Source organism: Hemitrygon akajei, chromosome 28 (genome assembly GCF_048418815.1).
Source record: "Hemitrygon akajei chromosome 28, sHemAka1.3, whole genome shotgun sequence".
Lineage (NCBI taxonomy): Eukaryota > Metazoa > Chordata > Chondrichthyes > Myliobatiformes > Dasyatidae > Hemitrygon > Hemitrygon akajei.
In genome coordinates, this window is record NC_133151.1 from 42,337,036 (window position 1) to 42,363,528 (window position 26,493).

The 26,493-nt window shown below is 48.1% G+C and overlaps 1 protein-coding gene across 2 annotated transcripts in view; it reads right to left on the bottom strand.

Annotated features, from left to right (window-relative positions):
* stx5a (syntaxin 5A) overlaps window positions 1-26,241 on the bottom strand; it is a 62,707-nt gene extending 36,466 nt beyond the window's left edge. For both annotated transcript variants that reach the window (XR_012096629.1, XM_073031593.1), the window contains exon 1: window positions 26,139-26,241. The gene's annotated coding sequence lies outside the window, so the exon portion shown is untranslated. The remainder of the gene's footprint in view (window positions 1-26,138) is intronic.
* Between the last annotated feature and the right edge of the window lie 252 nt (window positions 26,242-26,493).

Genomic DNA, 26,493 nt, shown 5'->3' on the forward strand with positions numbered 1-26,493 from the left:
GTGTGGGACCTGAGGCTCCTGTACCTCCTTCCCGATGGAATCAGTTCAGAGTTGAGGTTATCCTCACTGGTTCAGGAGCCTGATGGTTGTGGGGTAATAACTGTTCCTGAACCTGGTGGTGTGGGACCTGAGGCTCCTGTACCTCCTTCCCGATGGAATCAGTTCAGTGTTGAGGTTATCCTCACTGGTTCAGGAGCCTGATGTTTGAGGGGTAATAACTGTTCCTGAACCTGGTGGTGTGGGACCTGAGGCTCCTGTACCTCCTTCCCGACGGAATCAGTTCAGAGTTGAGGTTATCCTCACTGGTTCAGGAGCCTGATGGTTGAGGGTAATAACTGTTCCTGAACCTGGTGGTGTGGGACCTGAGGCTCCTGTACCTCCTTCCCGATGGAATCAGTTCAGAGTTGAGTTTATCCTCACTGGTTCAGGAGCCTGATGGTTGAGGGTAATAACTGTTCCTGAACCTGGTGGTGTGGGACCTGAGGCTCCTGTACCTCCTTCCCGATGGAATCAGTTCAGAGTTGAGGTTATCCTCACTGGTTCAGGAGCCTGATGGTTGAGGGGTAATAACTGTTCCTGAACCTGGTGGTGTGGGACCTGAGGCTCCTGTACCTCCTTCCCGATGGAATCAGTTCAGAGTTGAGGTTATCCTCACTGGTTCAGGAGCCTGATGGTTGAGGGGTAATAACTGTTCCTGAACCTGGTGGTGTGGGACCTGAGGCTCCTGTACCTCCTTCCCGATGGAATCAGTTCAGAGTTGAGGTTATCCTCACTGGTTCAGGAGCCTGATGGTTGAGGGGTAATAACTGTTCCTGAACCTGGTGGTGTGGGACCTGAGGTATATTTTATTTTATCACACAAGGTAACTCAAATAAAATCATTTGTACCATTTGTATCACGGTCACTGCAGTCACGCTCCGGAGTTACAGATCATTTATATGTCGACACTAAATAACCCAGGCCCCAAGCAGACTTGCATCACGTGACCACACTATTCACAGAAGCATCATGTGACCACAGTATAATCCTGCTGCTGGCCACCGTTAGTCATCAAGTTCATTGTTCAGAGGAACTACACCACATTTGTTACTGAAATCCACCACCCAGCTCCTTTGTCAGCCCCCAAGTTAACGTGGGCCTCCCCGACGTGATAATTTTGGTTATATTTTGATTTTATTTCAGTCCAACACTCAGATCCTCAGATTCAGAACTATTTATCATGTGTATGTCAAAACATACAGTGAAATATGCAGTTTGCATTCGTAACCAACATGCCCGGGGGGTGGGGGGACACACACACATCCTGGTATGGTCACATTGTTGGTAGAATCTCAGGTGGTGACGAGAGGGCATACAGGAGTGAGATATGCCAACTGGTGGAATGGTGCCACAGCAACAACCTGGCACCCAACTTCAGAAAAGTTAAGACGAAGGAAGACATACCAGTCCTCATAGAGAGATCAGAAGTGAAGAGAGTGAGCAGTTTCAAGTTCCTGGGTGCCAAGATCTCTGAGGATCTAACCTGGTCCCAACATATCGATGTATTCATAAAGAAGGCAAGACAGCGGCTATACTTTATTAGGAATTTGAAGAGATTTGGCATGTCAACAAATACACTCAAAAACTTCTATAGTACCATGGAGAGCATTCTGACAGGCTGCGTCACTGTCTGGTACAGAGAGGCTACTGCATTCTGACAGGCTGCGTCACTGTCTGGTACGGAGGGGCTACTGCATTCTGACAGGCTGCGTCACTGTCTGGTATGGAGGGGCTACTGCATTCTGACAGGCTGCATCACTGACTGGTACGGAGGGGCTACTGCATTCTGACAGGCTGCGTCACTGTCTGGTACGGAGGGGCTACTGCATTCTGACAGGCTGCATCACTGTCTGGTACGGAGGGGCTACTGCATTCTGACAGGCTGCATCACTGTCTGGTACGGAGGGGCTACTGCATTCTGACAGGCTGCATCACTGTCTGGTCTGGAGGGGCTACTGCATTCTGACAGGCTGCATCACTGGTACGGAGGGGCTACTGCATTCTGACAGGCTGCGTCACTGTCTGGTACGGAGGGGCTACTGCATTCTGACAGGCTGCTTCACTGTCTGGTATGGAGGGGCTACTGCATTCTGACAGGCTGCGTCACTGTCTGGTATGGAGGGGCTACTGCATTCTGACAGGCTGCGTCACTGTCTGGTCCGGAGGGGCTACTGCATTCTGACAGGCTGCATCACTGTCTGGTCCGTAGGGGCTACTGCATTCTGACAGGCTGCGTCACTGTCTGGTACGGAGGGGCTACTGCATTCTGACCGGCTGCATCACTGTCTGGTATGGAGGGGCTACTGCACAGGACCGAAAGAAGCTGCAGAGGATTGTAAATCTAGTCAGCTCCATCTTGGACACTAGCCTACAAAGTACCCAGGAAATCTTTAGGGGGCGGTGTCTCAGAAAGGCAGTGTCCATTATTAAGGACCTGCAGCACCCAGGGCATGAACTATTTCACTGTTACCATCCGGTAGGAGATACAGAAGCCTGAAGGCGACACACACAGCGATTTAGGAACAGCTTCTTCCCCTCTGCTATTCAATTCCTAAATGGACATTGAACCCTTGGACACGAGCTCACTTTTTAAAAAAATATACAGTATTTCTGTTTTTGCACATTTTTAAAGTCCATTCAATATACGTAACTGATTTACTTGTTTAATTATTATTTTCTTGCTTGATTATGTATTACATTGAACTGTTGCTGCTAAGTTAACGTCACATACCGGTGATAATAAACCTGGTTCTGCTGACACAGTAGGCCCACCACTAAGATTTTCACAAAACAAGCCGAGTTGGACAACAATAGTCTCTTCAGTTCTGGGTTCCTTAAGGTTGTCACAGTCAGGGGTGGTGGGGGTGTTAGTGGAGACAAGCTCCCACTACCTATTAAATGCTCCCAATGGCGTGTGTCCCAATAGCCTCTGACAATCAAATCCAGCTCCTCGCCTTCACATGTAGCTTTACCGATAGAAGGGGCAAAGGGGGGGGGCTACCGTCACTTAAAACCAGTCGCTTCGGGCAGATGGGGCTCGTTGGCAGCTCATCCAGAAGGAAAACTGATCTCAAGCCTCCACTGCCTTGTGGCTATACCCACTCACGAGGAGAGCTTCGGGAGTAAACCTCGAGGAAAACTCCAGAGCTGGAGTCGCTAAGCCAGTCCGAAGTGGAGTTCAATGCTGACTGGCAACTCCTGCGATGCTGCTGGTACCAGTCTCGGTCGTTCAGCTGCGTGGAGAGGGGGAGTCTGCCACACACGTAGCAGATTACTCTACATCGTACTTGCGTATCATCTAAACAGCTAGAATGCAACGTCCACAGTCGGCCCCCAACTCCCCCAGTTCGAGATTTGCAGGGTTCCTGCAGTGGAACACGTTGTTATCTGATCTCCGAGATTACTCTGCCTCGCCCGCACAGCTGCTCACCAGTCATGCAGATAATGACGTGAACGGTCGTCTTTTCCCTGGGCAACACCCTTCTATCTGCACCCAGTTCCTTCTTGGCTTACATCCACTCACTCTGCCACTGTGATGTTGTAAATGGGCCACGTCAGAAACACTATCTGATATCCGCATGACAAGGAAAGCTGAATAGCCAGGGGGGCACGGCATCAGCGATCCCGACTGGCTTTCAATTCCCGCTGCTGTCTGTGAGGAGTTTGCACGTTCTCCCCGCGACCGCGTAGGTTTCTTCCCACAGTCCAAAGATGGACACTTCGGGTTAGCGAGTTGAGGGCGTCACCCCGCGCTGCTCACTGTCAATGCTGCTGATTTATACGACTGCTTCTTTTGTTACGATGGTGTCAGTAACGTTATACAGAAACATGCACCTCGCACCTGTCAATCTTCAGGGCGTTTCACTCAAGGACTTGTGTTAATGTAATTTGTCAGTGTAACTGCCTGCATTGTGTGTGCTGTCTTTTATACCTCATTTAGCTGTCTATGAACGAGAGTGCGATGTTGACACTGGAAGCACAGCCACACTTCCGGGTGACATTCACTGATTTGATTTGACATAAGTGATGCATTCCACTGTATGATTTGATGCACTTGTCACAAATGAAGCTAATCTTTATTTTATTGAGATACAACGTGGAAAGGCCCTTGCAACCAAACCTCAAAGCAAACCCTGATTTAACATCAGCATAATCACAGGACAATCTACAATGACCAGTTAACCTTCTTCAGACTGTGGGAGGAAACCAGAGCACCGGGAGGAAACCCACGCGGTCATGAGGAGAGCGCTACAGCGGGAATCGAACCCGGGTCACTGGTACCGTAAAATGTTGTGTTAACCACTACACTACCGTGTGATGGGAATTGAACCCGGGTCACTGGTACTGTAAAACGTTGTGTTAATCACTACACTACCGTGTGATGGGAATCGAACCCGGGTCGCTGGTACTGTAAAACGTTGTGTTAATCACTACACTACCGTGTGATGGGAATCGAACCCGGGTCGCTGGTACTGTAAAACGTTGTGTTAATCACTACACTACCGTGTGATGGGAATCGAACCCGGGTCGCTGGTACTGTAAAACGTTGTGTTAATCACTACACTACCGTGTGATGGGAATCGAACCCGGGTCGCTGGTACTGTAAAACGTTGTGTTAATCACTACACTACCGTGTGATGGGAATCGAACCCGGGTCACTGGTACTGTAAAACGTTGTGTTAATCACTACACTACCGTGTGATGGGAATCGAACCCGGGTCGCTGGTACTGTAAAACGTTGTGTTAATCACTACACTACCGTGTGATGGGAATCGAACCTGGGTCGCTGGTACTGTAAAACGTTGTGTTAATCACTACACTACCGTGTGATGGGAATCGAACCCGGGTCGCTGGTACTGTAAAACGTTGTGCTAATCACTACACTACCGTGTGATGGGAATCGAACCCGAGTCACTGGTACTGTAAAACGTTGTGCTAATCACTACACTACCGTGTGATGGGAATCGAACCCGGGTCGGTGGTACTGTAAAACGTTGTGCTATCCACTACCTTACCCTGTCCTTGAGTACCCTCAGGGTGGACACACAAAGTTTCCACATGGATGAATCTTAAAAGTTAGTTCCATTCCTGCACTGAGTGTAATTCCACCACACAGCAGGGGATGGATAATCATCCCTTACTAGTTTTCTGGGCAATCACTGGAAACAAATGATCAAGCTAATTGTTGCATTGCTTGAGAAGCAACAGAGAGAAGGTGGTTCAACCTCTGAACTAAAATCAGATGTGCTGCAAATACTCAGCAGTTCAGCCAGCATCTGTGGAGAGTGAACCGAGTTACTGTTCCAGACTGACCATCACCATCGTCATGTGCCGTGTTGCATGACGTGAGCGATCACCGCCTTCCATCTGTCGTTAATCTGAGTTCGAATGAGTCCTTCAAACCTGATACCCTCCATTAACCACGCGAATGGTCACAACATTATTTTATCCAGAAAAATGTGACACCCATTTCTTCCTTGAAAATATGTTGGTATTTATCTAATTGTGGCAGGTGGAAGTTTGCCACTAGCAAATTACAGAAATAAATGTATTTAAAGTACTTTGGTGGCTTTCTGGGACATTCTGACATCATCAACGCAAGAAATTCTTACCAGCGCTTTTTTAAAAAAAAAGCTGTATACAGTTCTGTGCAAAGGACTTGGGCACAAAGGAAAGTCTAGGGAGCCTAAGACTTTCACACAGTCTTGTACTTGTCAACGTGGAGCGGAGAGCGAGTTTGTAAATCTGGCGGGAGCAAAGGGTGTTGGGAATGGTGAGGGTGGAGCGCCGTGGGAGGGGTGTGGGACAGGGGGCAGAGAAGGAGTGTCAGGGGCGGGTCCAGACACACCCAGCCCTGAGACACCAGGCAAGGTCATTTGATTCCAAACAATTGGTTTATTGATCATTACAGAATGTCTCTCTGGTGCTTCCCGCTCCCTCCCCTCTCCCTTCCCCTTTTCCCAACCATGATTCCCCTCTCCCTTCCCCTTTTTCCAAACACAATCAGGTACACTTAAGAGATTGTGAGATAAGGCACATGGATGATGGAAAAATGGAGGGTTATGTGGGTGCGAAGGGTTGGATTGATCTTCAGCAGGTTAAAATGTCGGCAGACATTGTGGGCTGAAGAGTGTGCACTGTGCTGTGCTGGTAGCTGGTTCCACACATCATCTACAGTACTGTGGGCACATCTATATCGCTCGGGTGCCTAAGACTTTTGCACCATACTGTAGTAATTTTATGTATTGACCTGTCACACAAAAAAAGCAAATATCCTAACATGTGTGAGTGATGATAAACCTGATTCTGATCTGGGTCTCTATTGTGGACTGAGAGTGGGAAGGGGGCAGGGAGAGGGGAATCATGGTTGGGAAAAGGGGAAGGGAGGGAGCAGGAAGCACCAGAGAGACATTCTGAAATGATCAATAAGCCAACTGTTTGGAAACAAATGACCCTGCCTGGTGTCTCAGGGCTGGGTGTGTCTGTACCCACCCCTGACACTCCTTCTCTGCCCCCTGTCCCACACTCCACACGGCTCTCCACACTCACCACCCCAACAGAGTTTCAAAATCATTCATTATGGGTCTCCAGGCTCCTGATCTCTACCCCAATGAGAGCGGTGACCAGGACAGGGTTTGTAGTGAGACACTGCCTCTTGAAGAATTTTCAGAGGTGGGGAGGATTGTGCCTGTGATGGAGCTGGCTGAGTTTTCAAAGTGAATTCCACTTTTCCCACGCATAGCTAGAAGTTTCCCCCTCATTGCCTAACTCCCAACACCTCAGCAGAGGTCAGGATGTGAACGGCCTCAATCCTAACCACATCACTGATCTGTATCGCAACTATTCAACATTGGGGAGCGCTCTTAGCTCTCATGGCCAAAAGGCAAACGCAGCTCCCAAAGGATGCAGAGCAGAATTCCAAAACAAAGGCAACCCAATCAGTATTCTGAGGTGTAATTTATTCCGGATCATAGAGTCATAGCGCACAACAGCAGAGAGATGATGCTGGCAGAGCCGAGACAGAGTTTTTGTGATGTGCGCTGAGACAGCAAATTCAAAACGTAAATTTAAAGGCGAGTTCCTGGTTGCAATATCCCTTAAAACGTGCACATCAGTCAGGTTCCCTGATTTCTTCATCACTCCTATCCATCAGTATCAGTATGATCTGATAATCACCGTCAGTCTGCATATCGGCCGCTGACTGTTCACTGTGACAGTCACTTCAGTATGATCTGATAATCACAGTCAGTCTGCATATCGGCCGCTGACTGTTCACTGTGACAGTCACTTCAGTATGATCTGGTAATCACCGTCAGTCTGCATATCGGCCGCTGACTGTTCACTGTGACAGTCACTTCAGTATGATCTGATAATCACCATCAGTCTGCATATCGGCCGCTGACTGTTCACTGTGACAGTCACTTCAGTATGATCTGGTAATCACAGTCAGTCTGCATATCGGCCGCTGACTGTTCACTGTGACAGTCACTTCAGTATGATCTGATAATCACCGTCAGTCTGCATATCGGCCGCTGACTGTTCACTGTGACAGTCACTTCAGTATGATCTGATAATCACCGTCAGTCTGCATATCGGCCGCTGACTGTTCACTGTGACAGTCACTTCAGTATGATCTGGTAATCACCGTCAGTCTGCATATCGGCCGCTGACTGTTCACTGTGACAGTCACTTCAGTATGATCTGATAATCACAGTCAGTCTGCATATCGGCCGCTGACTGTTCACTGTGACAGTCACTTCAGTATGATCTGGTAATCACAGTCAGTCTGCATATCGGCCGCTGACTGTTCACTGTGACAGTCACTTCAGTATGATCTGGTAATCACCGTCAGTCTGCATATCGGCCGCTGACTGTTCACTGTGACAGACTCTTCAGTATGATCTGATAATCACCGTCAGTCTGCATATCGGCCGCTGACTGTTCACTGTGACAGTCACTTCAGTATGATCTGATAATCACCGTCAGTCTGTATATCGGCCGCTGACTGTTCACTGTGACAGTCACTTCAGTATGATCTGGTAATCACCGTCAGTCTGCATATCGGCCGCTGACTGTTCACTGTGACAGTCACTTCAGTATGATCTGATAATCACCGTCAGTCTGCATATCGGCCGCTGACTGTTCACTGTGACAGTCACTTCAGTATGATCTGGTAATCACCGTCAGTCTGCATATCGGCCGCTGACTGTTCACTGTGACAGTCACTTCAGTATGATCTGGTAATCACCGTCAGTCTGCATATCGGCCGCTGACTGTTCACTGTGACAGTCACTTCAGTATGATCTGATAATCACCGTCAGTCTGCATATCGGCCGCTGACTGTTCACTGTGACAGTCACTTCAGTATGATCTGGTAATCACAGTCAGTCTGCATATCGGCCGCTGACTGTTCACTGTGACAGTCACTTCAGTATGATCTGGTAATCACCGTCAGTCTGCATATCGGCCGCTGACTGTTCACTGTGACAGTCACTTCAGTATGATCTGGTAATCACCGTCAGTCTGCATATCGGCCGCTGACTGTTCACTGTGACAGTCACTTCAGTATGATCTGGTAATCACTGTCAGTCTGCATATCGGCCGCTGACTGTTCACTGTGACAGTCACTTCAGTATGATCTGGTAATCACAGTCACTCTGCATATCGGCCGCTGACTGTTCACTGTGACAGTCACTTCAGTATGATCTGGTAATCACAGTCAGTCTGCATATCGGCCGCTGACTGTTCACTGTGACAGTCACTTCAGTATGATCTGATAATCACTGTCAGTCTGCATATCGGCCGCTGACTGTTCACTGTGACAGTCACTTCAGTATGATCTGGTAATCACAGTCAGTCTGCATATCGGCCGCTGACTGTTCACTGTGACAGTCACTTCAGTATGATCTGGTAATCACTGTCAGTCTGCATATCGGCCGCTGACTGTTCACTGTGACAGTCACTTCAGTATGATCTGGTAATCACCGTCAGTCTGCATATCGGCCGCTGACTGTTCACTGTGACAGTCACTTCAGTATGATCTGGTAATCACTGTCAGTCTGCATATCGGCCGCTGACTGTTCACTGTGACAGTCACTTCAGTATGATCTGGTAATCACCGTCAGTCTGCATATCGGCCGCTGACTGTTCACTGTGACAGTCACTTCAGTATGATCTGGTAATCACCGTCAGTCTGCATATCGGCCGCTGACTGTTCACTGTGACAGTCACTTCAGTATGATCTGGTAATCACCGTCAGTCTGCATATCGGCCGCTGACTGTTCACTGTGACAGTCACTTCAGTATGATCTGATAATCACCGTCAGTCTGCATATCGGCCGCTGACTGTTCACTGTGACAGTCACTTCAGTATGATCTGATAATCACCGTCAGTCTGCATATCGGCCGCTGACTGTTCACTGTGACAGTCACTTCAGTATGATCTGATAATCACAGTCAGTCTGCATATCGGCCGCTGACTGTTCACTGTGACAGTCACTTCAGTATGATCTGGTAATCACCGTCAGTCTGCATATCGGCCGCTGACTGTTCACTGTGACAGTCACTTCAGTATGATCTGGTAATCACCGTCAGTCTGCATATCGGCCGCTGACTGTTCACTGTGACAGTCACTTCAGTATGATCTGGTAATCACCGTCAGTCTGCATATCGGCCGCTGACTGTTCACTGTGACAGTCACTTCAGTATGATCTGGTAATCACCGTCAGTCTGCATATCGGCCGCTGACTGTTCACTGTGACAGTCACTTCAGTATGATCTGGTAATCACCGTCAGTCTGCATATCGGCCGCTGACTGTTCACTGTGACAGTCACTTCAGTATGATCTGGTAATCACCGTCAGTCTGCATATCGGCCGCTGACTGTTCACTGTGACAGTCACTTCAGTATGATCTGGTAATCACCGTCAGTCTGCATATCGGCCGCTGACTGTTCACTGTGACAGTCACTTCAGTATGATCTGGTAATCAGTCAGTCTGCATATCGGCCGCTGACTGTTCACTGTGACAGTCACTTCAGTATGATCTGGTAATCACAGTCAGTCTGCATATCGGCCGCTGACTGTTCACTGTGACAGTCACTTCAGTATGATCTGATAATCACCGTCAGTCTGCATATCGGCCGCTGACTGTTCACTGTGACAGTCACTTCAGTATGATCTGATAATCACCGTCAGTCTGCATATCGGCCGCTGACTGTTCACTGTGACAGTCACTTCAGTATGATCTGGTAATCACCGTCAGTCTGCATATCGGCCGCTGACTGTTCACTGTGACAGTCACTTCAGTATGATCTGGTAATCACCGTCAGTCTGCATATCGGCCGCTGACTGTTCACTGTGACAGTCACTTCAGTATGATCTGGTAATCACAGTCAGTCTGCATATCGGCCGCTGACTGTTCACTGTGACAGTCACTTCAGTACGATCTGGTAATCACCGTCAGTCTGCATATCGGCCGCTGACTGTTCACTGTGACAGTCACTTCAGTATGATCTGGTAATCACAGTCAGTCTGCATATCGGCCGCTGACTGTTCACTGTGACAGTCACTTCAGTATGATCTGGTAATCACAGTCAGTCTGCATATCGGCCGCTGACTGTTCACTGTGACAGTCACTTCAGTATGATCTGATAATCACAGTCAGTCTGCATATCGGCCGCTGACTGTTCACTGTGACAGTCACTTCAGTATGATCTGATAATCACAGTCAGTCTGCATATCGGCCGCTGACTGTTCACTGTGACAGTCACTTCAGTATGATCTGGTAATCACAGTCAGTCTGCATATCGGCCGCTGACTGTTCACTGTGACAGTCACTTCAGTATGATCTGATAATCACCGTCAGTCTGCATATCGGCCGCTGACTGTTCACTGTGACAGTCACTTCAGTATGATCTGGTAATCACCGTCAGTCTGCATATCGGCCGCTGACTGTTCACTGTGACAGTCACTTCAGTATGATCTGGTAATCACAGTCAGTCTGCATATCGGCCGCTGACTGTTCACTGTGACAGTCACTTCAGTATGATCTGGTAATCACCGTCACTCTGCATATCGGCCGCTGACTGTTCACTGTGACAGTCACTTCAGTATGATCTGGTAATCACCGTCACTCTGCATATCGGCCGCTGACTGTTCACTGTGACAGTCACTTCAGTATGATCTGGTAATCACCGTCACTCTGCATATCGGCCGCTGACTGTTCACTGTGACAGTCACTTCAGTATGATCTGATAATCACCGTCAGTCTGCATATCGGCCGCTGACTGTTCACTGTGACAGTCACTTCAGTATGATCTGGTAATCACCGTCAGTCTGCATATCGGCCGCTGACTGTTCACTGTGACAGTCACTTCAGTATGATCTGGTAATCACAGTCAGTCTGCATATCGGCCGCTGACTGTTCACTGTGACAGTCACTTCAGTATGATCTGATAATCACCGTCAGTCTGCATATCGGCCGCTGACTGTTCACTGTGACAGTCACTTCAGTATGATCTGGTAATCACCGTCAGTCTGCATATCGGCCGCTGACTGTTCACTGTGACAGTCACTTCAGTATGATCTGGTAATCACCGTCAGTCTGCATATCGGCCGCTGACTGTTCACTGTGACAGTCACTTCAGTATGATCTGATAATCACCGTCAGTCTGCATATCGGCCGCTGACTGTTCACTGTGACAGTCACTTCAGTATGATCTGGTAATCACCGTCAGTCTGCATATCGGCCGCTGACTGTTCACTGTGACAGTCACTTCAGTATGATCTGGTAATCAGTCAGTCTGCATATCGGCCGCTGACTGTTCACTGTGACAGTCACTTCAGTATGATCTGGTAATCACAGTCAGTCTGCATATCGGCCGCTGACTGTTCACTGTGACAGTCACTTCAGTATGATCTGGTAATCACCGTCAGTCTGCATATCGGCCGCTGACTGTTCACTGTGACAGTCACTTCAGTATGATCTGGTAATCACAGTCAGTCTGCATATCGGCCGCTGACTGTTCACTGTGACAGTCACTTCAGTATGATCTGGTAATCACCGTCAGTCTGCATATCGGCCGCTGACTGTTCACTGTGACAGTCACTTCAGTATGATCTGATAATCACCGTCAGTCTGCATATCGGCCGCTGACTGTTCACTGTGACAGTCACTTCAGTATGATCTGATAATCACCGTCAGTCTGCATATCGGCCGCTGACTGTTCACTGTGACAGTCACTTCAGTATGATCTGGTAATCACCGTCAGTCTGCATATCGGCCGCTGACTGTTCACTGTGACAGTCACTTCAGTATGATCTGGTAATCACCGTCAGTCTGCATATCAGCCGCTGACTGTTCACTGTGACAGTCACTTCAGTATGATCTGGTAATCACCGTCAGTCTGCATATCGGCCGCTGACTGTTCACTGTGACAGTCACTTCAGTATGATCTGGTAATCACCGTCAGTCTGCATATCGGCCGCTGACTGTTCATTGTGACAGTCACTTCAGTATGATCTGGTAATCACAGTCAGTCTGCATATCGGCCGCTGACTGTTCACTGTGACAGTCACTTCAGTATGATCTGGTAATCACAGTCAGTCTGCATATCGGCCGCTGACTGTTCACTGTGACAGTCACTTCAGTATGATCTGGTAATCACAGTCAGTCTGCATATCGGCCGCTGACTGTTCACTGTGACAGTCACTTCAGTATGATCTGGTAATCACCGTCAGTCTGCATATCGGCCGCTGACTGTTCACTGTGACAGTCACTTCAGTATGATCTGGTAATCACAGTCAGTCTGCATATCGGCCGCTGACTGTTCACTGTGACAGTCACTTCAGTATGATCTGATAATCACCGTCAGTCTGCATATCGGCCGCTGACTGTTCACTGTGACAGTCACTTCAGTATGATCTGGTAATCACAGTCAGTCTGCATATCGGCCGCTGACTGTTCACTGTGACAGTCACTTCAGTATGATCTGGTAATCACAGTCAGTCTGCATATCGGCCGCTGACTGTTCACTGTGACAGTCACTTCAGTATGATCTGGTAATCACAGTCAGTCTGCATATCGGCCGCTGACTGTTCACTGTGACAGTCACTTCAGTATGATCTGATAATCACAGTCAGTCTGCATATCGGCCGCTGACTGTTCACTGTGACAGTCACTTCAGTATGATCTGGTAATCACCGTCAGTCTGCATATCGGCCGCTGACTGTTCACTGTGACAGTCACTTCAGTATGATCTGGTAATCACCGTCAGTCTGCATATCGGCCGCTGACTGTTCACTGTGACAGTCACTTCAGTATGATCTGATAATCACCGTCAGTCTGCATATCGGCCGCTGACTGTTCACTGTGACAGTCACTTCAGTATGATCTGATAATCACAGTCAGTCTGCATATCGGCCGCTGACTGTTCACTGTGACAGTCACTTCAGTATGATCTGATAATCACCGTCAGTCTGCATATCGGCCGCTGACTGTTCACTGTGACAGTCACTTCAGTATGATCTGATAATCACCGTCAGTCTGCATATCGGCCGCTGACTGTTCACTGTGACAGTCACTTCAGTATGATCTGATAATCACAGTCAGTCTGCATATCGGCCGCTGACTGTTCACTGTGACAGTCACTTCAGTATGATCTGGTAATCACAGTCAGTCTGCATATCGGCCGCTGACTGTTCACTGTGACAGTCACTTCAGTATGATCTGGTAATCACCGTCAGTCTGCATATCGGCCGCTGACTGTTCACTGTGACAGTCACTTCAGTATGATCTGATAATCACAGTCAGTCTGCATATCGGCCGCTGACTGTGCACTGTGACAGTCACTTCAGTATGATCTGGTAATCACCGTCAGTCTGCATATCGGCCGCTGACTGTTCACTGTGACAGTCACTTCAGTATGATCTGGTAATCACCGTCAGTCTGCATATCGGCCGCTGACTGTTCACTGTGACAGTCACTTCAGTATGATCTGATAATCACAGTCAGTCTGCATATCGGCCGCTGACTGTTCACTGTGACAGTCACTTCAGTATGATCTGGTAATCACCGTCAGTCTGCATATCGGCCGCTGACTGTTCACTGTGACAGTCACTTCAGTATGATCTGATAATCACAGTCAGTCTGCATATCGGCCGCTGACTGTTCACTGTGACAGTCACTTCAGTATGATCTGGTAATCACCGTCAGTCTGCATATCGGCCGCTGACTGTTCACTGTGACAGTCACTTCAGTATGATCTGGTAATCAGTCAGTCTGCATATCGGCCGCTGACTGTTCACTGTGACAGTCACTTCAGTATGATCTGGTAATCACAGTCAGTCTGCATATCGGCCGCTGACTGTTCACTGTGACAGTCACTTCAGTATGATCTGGTAATCACCGTCAGTCTGCATATCGGCCGCTGACTGTTCACTGTGACAGTCACTTCAGTATGATCTGGTAATCACTGTCACTCTGCATATCGGCCGCTGACTGTTCACTGTGACAGTCACTTCAGTATGAACTGGTAATCACAGTCAGTCTGCATATCGGCCGCTGACTGTCCACTGTGACAGTCACTTCAGTATGATCTGGTAATCACCGTCAGTCTGCATATCGGCCGCTGACTGTTCACTGTGACAGTCACTTCAGTATGATCTGGTAATCACCGTCAGTCTGCATATCGGCCGCTGACTATTCACTGTGACAGTCACTTCAGTATGATCTGGTAATCACCGTCAGTCTGCATATCGGCCGCTGACTGTTCACTGTGACAGTCACTTCAGTATGATCTGGTAATCACCGTCAGTCTGCATATCGGCCGCTGACTGTTCACTGTGACAGTCACTTCAGTATGATCTGGTAATCACAGTCAGTCTGCATATCGGCCGCTGACTGTTCACTGTGACAGTCACTTCAGTATGATCTGGTAATCACAGTCAGTCTGCATATCGGCCGCTGACTGTTCACTGTGACAGTCACTTCAGTATGATCTTGTAATCAGTCAGTCTGCATATCGGCCGCTGACTGTTCACTGTGACAGTCACTTCAGTATGATCTGATAATCACCGTCAGTCTGCATATCGGCCGCTGACTGTTCACTGTGACAGTCACTTCAGTATGATCTGGTAATCACCGTCAGTCTGCATATCGGCCGCTGACTGTTCACTGTGACAGTCACTTCAGCAGTGTAGATTCTGCCAGGATCCCCTGAGTTTATTTACTATACTACATCTATGTAAACTTTCTTCCTGTAGGGTCGAGGATGCTGATTCCACAGGACAAAGGAAACCAGGCAGACTTGAAAATCATGACTGAGAATTCTCAATATCTGCACCCAATAGGACTGCATCCTCAGCCCCCGCTATACAAGGGCAAACTGAAGTTATTATGGAAGTGTTGGTGGCAGGGTGGAGATACGTCGAAGGAGGTGTGAGGGGCTCCTTCCCTCTGCTAGCCTCGAGGTCACCCTCAGGCAAGGTGTAGCACATACTTAGCCTCCCCCACCCCGATCAGGGTGAGGTGAAGCCGTGGGAGCAGGTGGTGGATGGTGGTATGAGCAGCCGGTGCAGATCACAAGTCCTGGTTATGTGACCACTGACACCAGGCAGACAATCTCTGAAGGGTATTGATAATGGCTGGGGTCACCCCTGTCCCTAGAATGATTAAGATCGACTCTTGACCTCCCAATCTACTTTGTTATCTACCTTGCACCCGATGATCTGTGTGCGGTGTACTTTCTGTGTGACTGTAACGCTCTATTCTGCATTCCGTTATTGCTTCTCCCTCGAAGTACTGGTGTGAGGAGATGACATTGATGGTCGGAATGCAAAACCAAGTTTTTCACTGTTCCCTGGTACATCTGATAATAACACAATAGGAATTCACTGTACCTCGGTATAATTGATAATAACACAACAGGAATTCAATGTAGCCCGGTATATCTGATAACAACACAACAGGAATTCACTGTACCCCGGTATATCTGATAACAATAACACAACAGGAATTCACTGTACCCCGGTATATCTGATAACAATAACACAACAGGAATTCACTGTACCCCGGTATATCTGATAACAATAACACAACAGGAATTCACTGTACCCCGGTATATCTGATAACAATAACACAACAGGAATTCACTGTACCCCGGTATATCTGATAACAATAACACAACAGGAATTCACTGTACCCCGGTATATCTGATAACAACACAACAGGAATTCACTGTACCTCGGTATATTTGATAATAACAACACAACAGAAATTCACTGTACCACGGTATATCTGATAACAATAACACAACAGGAATTCATTGTACCCCGGTATATCTGATAACAATAACACAACAGGAATTCACTGTACCCCGGTATATCTGATAACAATAACACAACAGGAATTCACTGTACCCCGGTATATCTGATAACAATAACACAACAGGAATTCACTGTACCCCGGTATATCTGATAACAATAACACAACAGGAATTCACTGTACCCCGGTATATCTGATAACAACACAACAGGAATTCACTGTACCCCGGTATATCTGATAATAACACAACAGGAATTCACTGTACCCCGGTATATCTGATAATAACACAACAGGAATTCACTGTACCCCGGTATATCTGATAACAATAACACAACAGGAATTCACTGTACCCCGGTATATCTGATAACAATAACACAACAGGAATTCACTGTACCCCGGTATATCTGATAACAACACAACAGGAATTCACTGTACCCCGGTATATCTGATAACAACACAACAGGAATTCACTGTACCCCAGTATATCTGATAACAACACAACAGGAATTCACTGTACCCCAGTATATCTGATAACAACACAACAGGAATTCACTGTACCCCGGTATATCTGATAATAACACAACAGGAATTCACTGTACCCCGGTATATCTGATAACAATAACACAACAGGAATTCACTGTACCCCGGTATATCTGATAACAACACAACAGGAATTCACTGTACCCCGGTATATCTGATAACAACACAACAGGAATTCACTGTACCCTGGTATATCTGATAACAATAACACAACAGGAATTCACTGTACCTCGGTATATCTGATAACAATAACACAACAGGAATTCACTGTACCTCGGTATATTTGATAATAACACAACAGGAATTCACTGTACCCCGGTATATCTGATAACAACACAACAGGAATTCACTGTACCCCGGTATATCTGATAATAACACAACAGGAATTCACTGTACCCCGGTATATCTGATAACAATAACACAACAGGAATTCACTGTACCCCGGTATATCTGATAACAACACAACAGGAATTCACTGTACCCCGGTATATCTGATAACAACACAACAGGAATTCACTGTACCCCAGTATATCTGATAACAACACAACAGGAATTCACTGTACCCCAGTATATCTGATAACAACACAACAGGAATTCACTGTACCCCGGTATATCTGATAACAATAACACAACAGGAATTCATTGTACCCCGGTATATCTGATAACAATAACACAACAGGAATTCACTGTACCACGGTATATCTGATAACAATAACACAACAGGAATTCATTGTACCCCGGTATATCTGATAACAATAACACAACAGGAATTCACTGTACCACGGTATATCTGATAACAACACAACAGGAATTCACTGTACCCCGGTATATCTGATAATAACACAACAGGAATTCACTGTACCCCGGTATATCTGATAACAATAACACAACAGGAATTCACTGTACCCCGGTATATCTGATAACAATAACACAACAGGAATTCACTGTACCCCGGTATATCTGATAACAATAACACAACAGGAATTCACTGTACCCCGGTATATCTGATAACAACACAACAGGAATTCACTGTACCCCGGTATATCTGATAACAACACAACAGGAATTCACTGTACCTCGGTATATTTGATAATAACACAACAGGAATTCACTGTACCCCAGTATATCTGATAACAACACAACAGGAATTCACTGTACCCCGGTATATCTGATAACAATAACACAACAGGAATTCACTGTACCCCGGTATATCTGATAACAATAACACAACAGGAATTCACTGTACCCCGGTATATCTGATAACAACACAACAGGAATTCACTGTACCCCGGTATATCTGATAACAACACAACAGGAATTCACTGTACCCCGGTATATCTGATAATAACACAACAGGAATTCACTGTACCCCGGTATATCTGATAACAACACAACAGGAATTCACTGTACCCCGGTATATCTGATAACAACACAACAGGAATTCACTGTACCCCGGTATATCTGATAATAACACAACAGGAATTCACTGTACCCCGGTATATCTGATAACAACACAACAGGAATTCACTGTACCCCGGTATATCTGATAACAATAACACAACAGGAATTCACTGTACCCCGGTATATCTGATAATAACACAACAGGAATTCACTGTACCCCGGTATATCTGATAACAATAACACAACAGGAATTCACTGTACCCCGGTATATCTGATAATAACACAACAGGAATTCACTGTACCCCGGTATATCTGATAACAACACAACAGGAATTCACTGTACCCTGGTATATCTGATAACAACACAACAGGAATTCACTGTACCCCGGTATATCTGATAACAACACAACAGGAATTCACTGTACCCCGGTATATCTGATAACAATAACACAACAGGAATTCACTGTACCCCGGTATATCTGATAACAACACAACAGGAATTCACTGTACCCCGGTATATCTGATAACAATAACACAACAGGAATTCACTGTACCCCGGTATATCTGATAACAATAACACAACAGGAATTCACTGTACCCCAGTATATCTGATAACAACACAACAGGAATTCACTGTACCCCGGTATATCTGATAACAACACAACAGGAATAATTGCAAACATGAGAATTCCTGCCGATTCTGGAAATCCAAAGCAACAGACACAAAATGCTGGAGGAACTCAGAAGACCAGGCAGCAACAATGGGAAAGACATTTCGGGTGAAGACCCTTCTTCGGAACAATTACAAGACTGGTTGATAAAGAGAGAGGAAAAGTCATGGGGGGGGGGGGGGGTACATTTTAAACTACATTTCCCTGACGGAAATGTAGCTCTGGGACATGGAGTGAAAGGAACTTGGTGTGGTGTATGACAGACATCCCACCTCTCCCGGACGTTACAGGAGTCTCCTGCATACTGATAGCGTCTCCGACGCCCGCAAATTATATACAATATCCTGGAAATCGACTTTTTTGGGGGGGAGAGGGAGAGCATTCTCTCTCTGTGCTAAGCAGACCCATCAGTTTTCTCTGTGGGCCAGCTTTACAGTCGACCTCCCTCTCTTTCTTTGTCCATCAGTTCAGTTTAGTGCCCTGCAGCGCCGTGGCAGAGTGTTCCAAAAAAAGGAAATATAAAACGTACTTCACCCCAGACCACACTGAAGTGTACCCCTGCCTAACAGGGGTCAAAGATAATGACAGTGTTGCTCGCTGCACTTTTGGCAGTGAGATTTCCAAATGTGGTCAAGGCAGATGCAAGAGAACAAGTCCACTTGGAACTCCCGGATTATGTCTCAACTAACCTTGAAGGACTGGTGCCAAGCTAGCGAAGTTTTCCAGTTGAAGATTCTGGGGGAAGCTGTCCAATGTGAAATCTGTGAGCACAGGGCAGTTGAGATTGAAAGAGCTCTGGCAGTTGATAAAGCTGCTTTTTCTAATTGTGATGTTGGGGGGGGGGGGATACGGGGTTGCAGTAGTGGGTGCTACCTCCCTGAAACCAGTTTTTGCAGGGTGGGATGTCTGCTATGACATAAACCGCAGTTTTGTCCTCCCGATTCAGAACTGATGTACTCACAACCAATACACACCCTCATTCTTTAGGTGTGCACAAGAGACTAAATCAATCGCCTACGGAGCTAACTCTGACTAGATTAACCCTAGTGTTTTTCATACGTACCAGGTGATGATAATTCACAGACGACTTAATGAGACTATTACATTACCTCAAAAGCATTTCTGTTTCACTTTCAAATCTCTAATTCACCAGAAAATTGCACAATGTACTCACTTACAGATTCTCTTTCACTTTGTCTATTTTAAGATTTCAACAAACCTATACTCAAGACTCGGAACTGCAGATGACTCTGGGTGTCGGGTGGTCCGTTTAGTCCAGGAAGGAAACAGACCGTGCTGGGGTGACACGGTGTGTAGGGGTTAGCACAGACGACCCAGGTTCAATTCCCACCCCTGCCCGGAAGGAGTTTGCACTTCCCCCCCGTGACCGCATGGGTATATTCTGACACTCCAAAGGCGTACCAGTTGGTAGGTTGCAAATTCACCTGCGATTACGCTGGGGTTAACCCAGGGGGTGCAGCTTGAATTCCGCACCGCCCTCCAATTAACAAATGCACTGATGATGTTGCCTAGCCGGGCAACAGAACATCTGCAAGCTAACAAGCCTGCTCGTCGGGCCACTCAGCAGCAACTGCTATGCTGGGATATCTGCGTGTTTCACCGGGAAACGAGCACTCAGCTTCGAGTCAAACTGGCCTGGTTCCATTCCCCAGTATGTTGGCGCGACAATCACTTCCCTTCCCTTTGACCCTGGGACGAATGGAAGCCTCTCGCCCCAAGCACAGCAGCTTCACGGCCACAAAGTGCCGGCGGTCTGGTACATCTAGAACTGCTTGCCGAAGCAGAACAGCAACAGCACTTCCCCTTTTCTCACTGGACACTAAAGTGCCACGCGAGGCCATCCTCGACACGGCTCTCAACGGTTTCCCTCGCAGAATGAGGGAAGATCTCATAGGGGTATATAAAATAATGAGGGGTATTGAGAGGGTAAATGCTTATCCCACTGAGACGACAACTAGAGCTCATAGGTTACGTGTGAAAGGTTAAATATTTAAGGGGAACTACCTCTCTCAAGAGCATGGTGCGAGTCTTTACTGGATGACTGAAGAAAGTTGGATGGAAGGGCTATAGAGTGCTATGGTCCAGATGGGATGAGGCAGAATAACAGTTCAGCACAGACTAGAAGTGCTGAAGGGTACGTTCCTGTACTGCTTTCTGACCCCATGTCCAGGACATTTATTACCAACCTATCGAATGCTGAAAGGCCTAGATAGAGTGGATGTGGAGAGGATGTTTCCTATAGTGGGGGAGTTTAGGACCAGAGGACACAGATAGAGTGGATGTGGAGAGGATGTTTCCTGTAGTGGGGGAGTCTAGGACAAGAGGACACAGATATAGTGGATGTGGTGAGTATGTTTCCTATAGTGTGGGAGCCTAGGACCAGAGGACAAAGATAGAGTGGGTATGGAGAGGATGTTTCCTATATTGGGGGAGTCTAGGACCAGAGGACACAGATAGAGTGGATGTGGAGAGGATGTTTCCTATAGTGGGGGAGTCTAGGACCAGAATGCATGGCCTCTTTGGAACAAAGATGAGGAGCAATTTCTTTTGCCAGATGGTGGTGAATCTGTGGCATTCATTGCCCCAAATCAGCCATGATTGAGTGGTGGGGCAGGCTTGATGGGCAGAATGGCCTAATTCTGCTCCAACGTTTATGGTCCTCACTCTGAGACATACTTGGGAGATTTGACTGTGGGTTATCGCTCTGTCCAGGGAGTAGTCAGTCTGCCTGTAAGACTCTGCAACTCCACACGGTTACAGCTGCATCTGCTCCCAACCGTTCAAAGCACAGATCCCAAACTGGACAGGCCATTGTGGCCAAATCTGCCTGCATCCATACCGAGTAATTAGGCAGAAAAACCATACCCAGTCCCATAAATCAGTACGAGTCCCACCAAACACTGAAAGAAGAGCAAACCTGTAAAAATGACTCTATTCATATCCCTAACCACTTCACTACATGAGGAATAATTTGAGTGCAGCCAAACAGCAGACAGTCTTATCGCACAAACTGCAGTGGCTGTGTTTGAGAAACACTTGTCCTCTTACATTCTACCGAATGTGCAGATGAGAGTTAAAATCTGTACCCTCCTCCGGGTTATCAGACTGGACCGTTCAGTAGCCACTTTATCAGCATCCTCCTTTACCTAATAAAGTGGCCACTGAGTGTATGTCCATGGTCTCTGCTGCTGTAGCCCATCCCCTTCAAGGCTCAACGTGGCATCCGTTCAGAGATGCTCTTCTGCCGACCACTGTCGTAACGTGTGGTTATCTGAGTCACTGTCAGCGTGAACCGGTCTGGCCATTCTCCTCTGACCTCTCTCATTAACGAGGTGTTTTCACCCACTGAACTGCCGCTCACTGGATGGTTTTTGTATTTCACACCATTCTCTGTAAACTCTAGAGACCGATGTGTGTGAAAATCCCAGGAGATCAGCAGTTTCTGAGATACTCAAACCACCCCGTCTGGCACCACAATCAGTCACTGAGATCACATTTCTTCCCCACTCTGGTGTTTGGTTTGAACAACAACTGAACTGCTTGACCACGTCTGCGTGCCAATTAGATATTTGCATGAACAAGCAGGTGTACCTAACGACTGTAGATGCTCAACACCCCGTTTCAGCTTCCTGGTCTAAAGGCAAGAGGGCTCCACCACACAAAGACAATGGACGGATTTAGCATCAAGTGCTGCCTTGAAGAAAACAGCCAGTACTTTTAAACCAAGCATGACGCAAATTCATACAAATACCCAGTGCAAGGTTGACTTGAGCTCAAAGACCAGCAGGTGATACCATGCAACGAGTCTGTCTACTCACAACTGTAAAGAAATAGCAATATTTAAATAGACAAGTCCCTCCCCAATAACTAACGGGGAACTGCAGAACCCATTTCCAGTTCTCACAACCAGATGTGCTGATGATAAATAACTGCAGCTAATGAGTTGCGGAAAACTCCCTCACTTTTTATCCCCTAATTCGACAGAACCTTTTACAACGGTCAAAGGTAAACATACTTGTATCTCACCATATTTTCAACCCAGCGATACATTTTCTTGTGGGCATACTCTATAAATCCTATAACAGAATCAACGCAAGCCTGCACCCAACAGGACAGACAACCAGTGTGCAAAAGACAACAAACTGTGCAAATACAAAAGAAAAAAAACCCTAAGTAATAAAAATAAATAAATAAATATTGAGAACATGAGATGAAGAGTCCTTGGGTTGTGGGAACATTTCAGTGATGGGGCAAGTGGAGTTGAGTGAGGTTATCCTCACTGGCTCAGGAGCCTGATGGTTGAGGGGTAATAACTGTTCCTGAACCTGGTGGTGTGGGTCCTGAGGCTCCTGTACCTCCTTCCCGATGGAATCAGTTCAGAGTTGAGGTTATCCTCACTGGTTCAGGAGCCTGATGGTTGAGGGGTAATAACTGTTCCTGAACCTGGTGGTGTGGGTCCTGAGGCTCCTGTACCTCCTTCCCGATGGAATCAGTTCAGAGTTGAGGTTATCCTCACTGGTTCAGGAGCCTGATGGTTGAGGGGTAATAACTGTTCCCGAACCTGGTGGTGTGGGTCCTGAGGCTCCTGTACCTCCTTCCCGATGGAATCAGTTCAGAGTTGAGGTTATCCTCACTGGTTCAGGAGCCTGATGGTTGAGGGGTAATAACTGTTCCTGAACCTGGTGGTGTGGGACCTGGGGCTCCTGTACCTCCTTCCCGATGGAATCAGTTCAGAGTTGAGGTTATCCTCACTGGTTCAGGAGCCTGATGGTTGAGGGGTAATAACTGTTCCTGAACCTGGTGGTGTGGGACCTGAGGCTCCTGTACCTCCTTCCCGATAGAATCAGTTCAGAGTTGAGGTTATCCTCACTGGTTCAGGAGCCTGATGGTTGAGGGGTAATAACTGTTCCTGAACCTGGTGGTGTGGGGACCTGAGGCTCCTGTACCTCCTTCCTGATGGAATCAGATCAGAGTTGAGGTTATCCTCAGTGGTTCAGGAGCCTGATGGTTTGAGGGGTAATAACTGTACCGGAACCTGGTGGTGTGGGACCTGAGGCTCCTGTACCTCCTTCCCGATGGAATCAGTTCAGAGTTGAGGTTATTCTCACTGGTTCAGGGGCCTGATGGTTGAGGGGTAATAACTGTTCCTGAACCTGTTGGTGTGGGACCTGAGGCTCCTGTACCTCCTTCCCGAAGGGCAGCAGTGAGAAGAGAGCCTGACCTGGGTGGTGGGGGTCCCTGATGTTGACTGCTGCTTTCTGACCTCAGTGCCTTTGTAGTCCATCAGTGAAGGCAGATAGAGACACAAGCACAAGACGGGAGCAGAATAAGCCATTTAGCCCGTTAAACCCTGGTTTAAGATCTCATCCAGCACCATATGACAGGAGCACAATGCAGTACGTCTGCACTTGCCCTGAACGCAGGGGACCAATGTACCTCAGCGGGGCATGGAAGGGGGAAAGGAAAGGGAAGCTCCCCCTTTGTCCAGACTCAAGCACCATCATTAAAAACAGACCATCCGTGTAATATCGCTGTTCATGGGATGGCTGGCAAATTGCAATGAGGAATCCACTTCACAGCAAGTTGCTGGGTACAGGACACAGGAGCAGAATTCAGCAATTCAGCCCATCAAGCCTGCTCAACCATTCGATCATTATCCCTCTCAACCCCCATTCTCCTGCTTCTCCCCATAACCTTTGAAGCCTGACTAATCAAAAACCTATTAGCCTCCACATAAAATACACCAGCTGTTGTGACAATGAATTCCAGATTCATTGCCCTCTGGCTAAAGAAATTCTTCCTCATATCCATTCTAAACGTACATCCCTCCATTCTGAGGCTGCAGTCACTGATCCTAGACTCTCCCACTACAGAAACATCCTCTCCACATCCACTCTATCTGTGTCCTCTTGTCCTAGACTCCCCCACTATAGGAAACATCCTCTCCACATCCACTCTATCTGTGTCCTCTGGTCCCAGACTCCCCCACTACATGAAACATCTCTCCACATCCAGTCTATCTGTGTCCTTTGGTCCTAGACTCCCCCACTATAGGAAACATCCTCTCCACATCCACTCTATCTGTGTCCTCTGGTCCTAGACTCCCCCACTATAGGAAACATTCTCTCCACATCCACTCTATCTGTGTCCTCTGGTCCTAGACTCCCCCACTATAGGAAACATTCTCTCCACATCACTCTATCTGTGTCCTCTGGTCCTAGACTCCCCACTATGGGAAACATCCTCTCCACATCCACTCTATCTGTGTCCTCTGGTCCTAGACTCCCCCACTATAGGAAACATCCTCTCCACATCCACTCTATCTGTGTCCTCTGGTCCTAGACTCCCCCACTATGGGAAACATCCTCTCCACATCCACTCTATCTGTGTCCTCAGTAGAGACTGTGTCGCCTGTATTTCCAGCAACTGTAGGTTTTGTCCACGTTAGCCAGACGGCCTCAGGCCAAGCCAGATGACAGAACGGCAGCCGATGGGGAGAAAAGGGCCTGTGTAACCTGTGGACCTGGGCAGATGGCCGCCCCGGGAGCGGGCAGGAGGAGAGGAGAGGGGGAGGAGAGGGGAGGTGAGTAGAGGAGAGGTGAGGTGAGGAGAGGTGAGGTGAGGAGAGGTGAGGTGAGGAGAGGTGAGGTGAGGAGAGGGGAGGAGAGGAGAGGGGAGGAGAGGAGAGGGGAGGAGAGGAGAGGGGAGGAGGAGAGGGGAGGAGAGGAGAGGAGAGGAGAGGAGAGGGGGAGGGGAGGGGAGGGGAGGGGAGGGGAGGAGAGGGGAGGAGAGGAGAGGGGAGAGAGGAGAGGGGAGGTGAGGAGAGGGGAGGTGAGGAGAGGGGAGGTGAGGAGAGGGGAGGGGAGGGGAGGAGAGGAGAGGGGAGGTGAGGAGAGGGAGAGGGGAGGTGAGGAGAGGGGAGGTGAGGAGAGGTGAGGAGAGGGGAGGGGAGGAGAGGAGAGGGGAGGTGAGGAGAGGAGAGGGGAGGTGAGGAGAGGGGAGGTGAGGAGAGGGGAGGAGAGGAGAGGGGAGGTGAGGAGAGGAGGGTGAGGAGAGGGGAGGGGAGGAGAGGAGAGGAGAGGGGAGGGGGAGGGGAGGGGGAGGAGGAGAGGCAAAGAGATTGAACACATCACAACGGACTCACGGGCTCCGACTCGGGGCGACATCCTGCTGCGGAGTGACGGCCACCTCACCAGCCTGCTCGCCCTTTGATTGGACGCTCCAGGGCAGGGCCGCGCAGCTATTGGCCGAGGCCGAGCGTCCATCAGCTGCCCCGCTCCCTCCCACCTGCCTTTAACGGCCCTCCGGTTGACGGTGGGGACGCGGAGGACTCACCACCCCGGCTCGGAGTCTCCCCGATGGCTGACCGGCTCGCCGGCGTCTGGACGGAAGGCTCGCCGGCCTCCGGGCTCCCTCTCTCGGCGGCGATGGCGGCACCGGACACGTCTTCCCGGTCCCCTCCCCCCCGCGCTCGATCGGCGACCCGCCGGCGTCAGCAG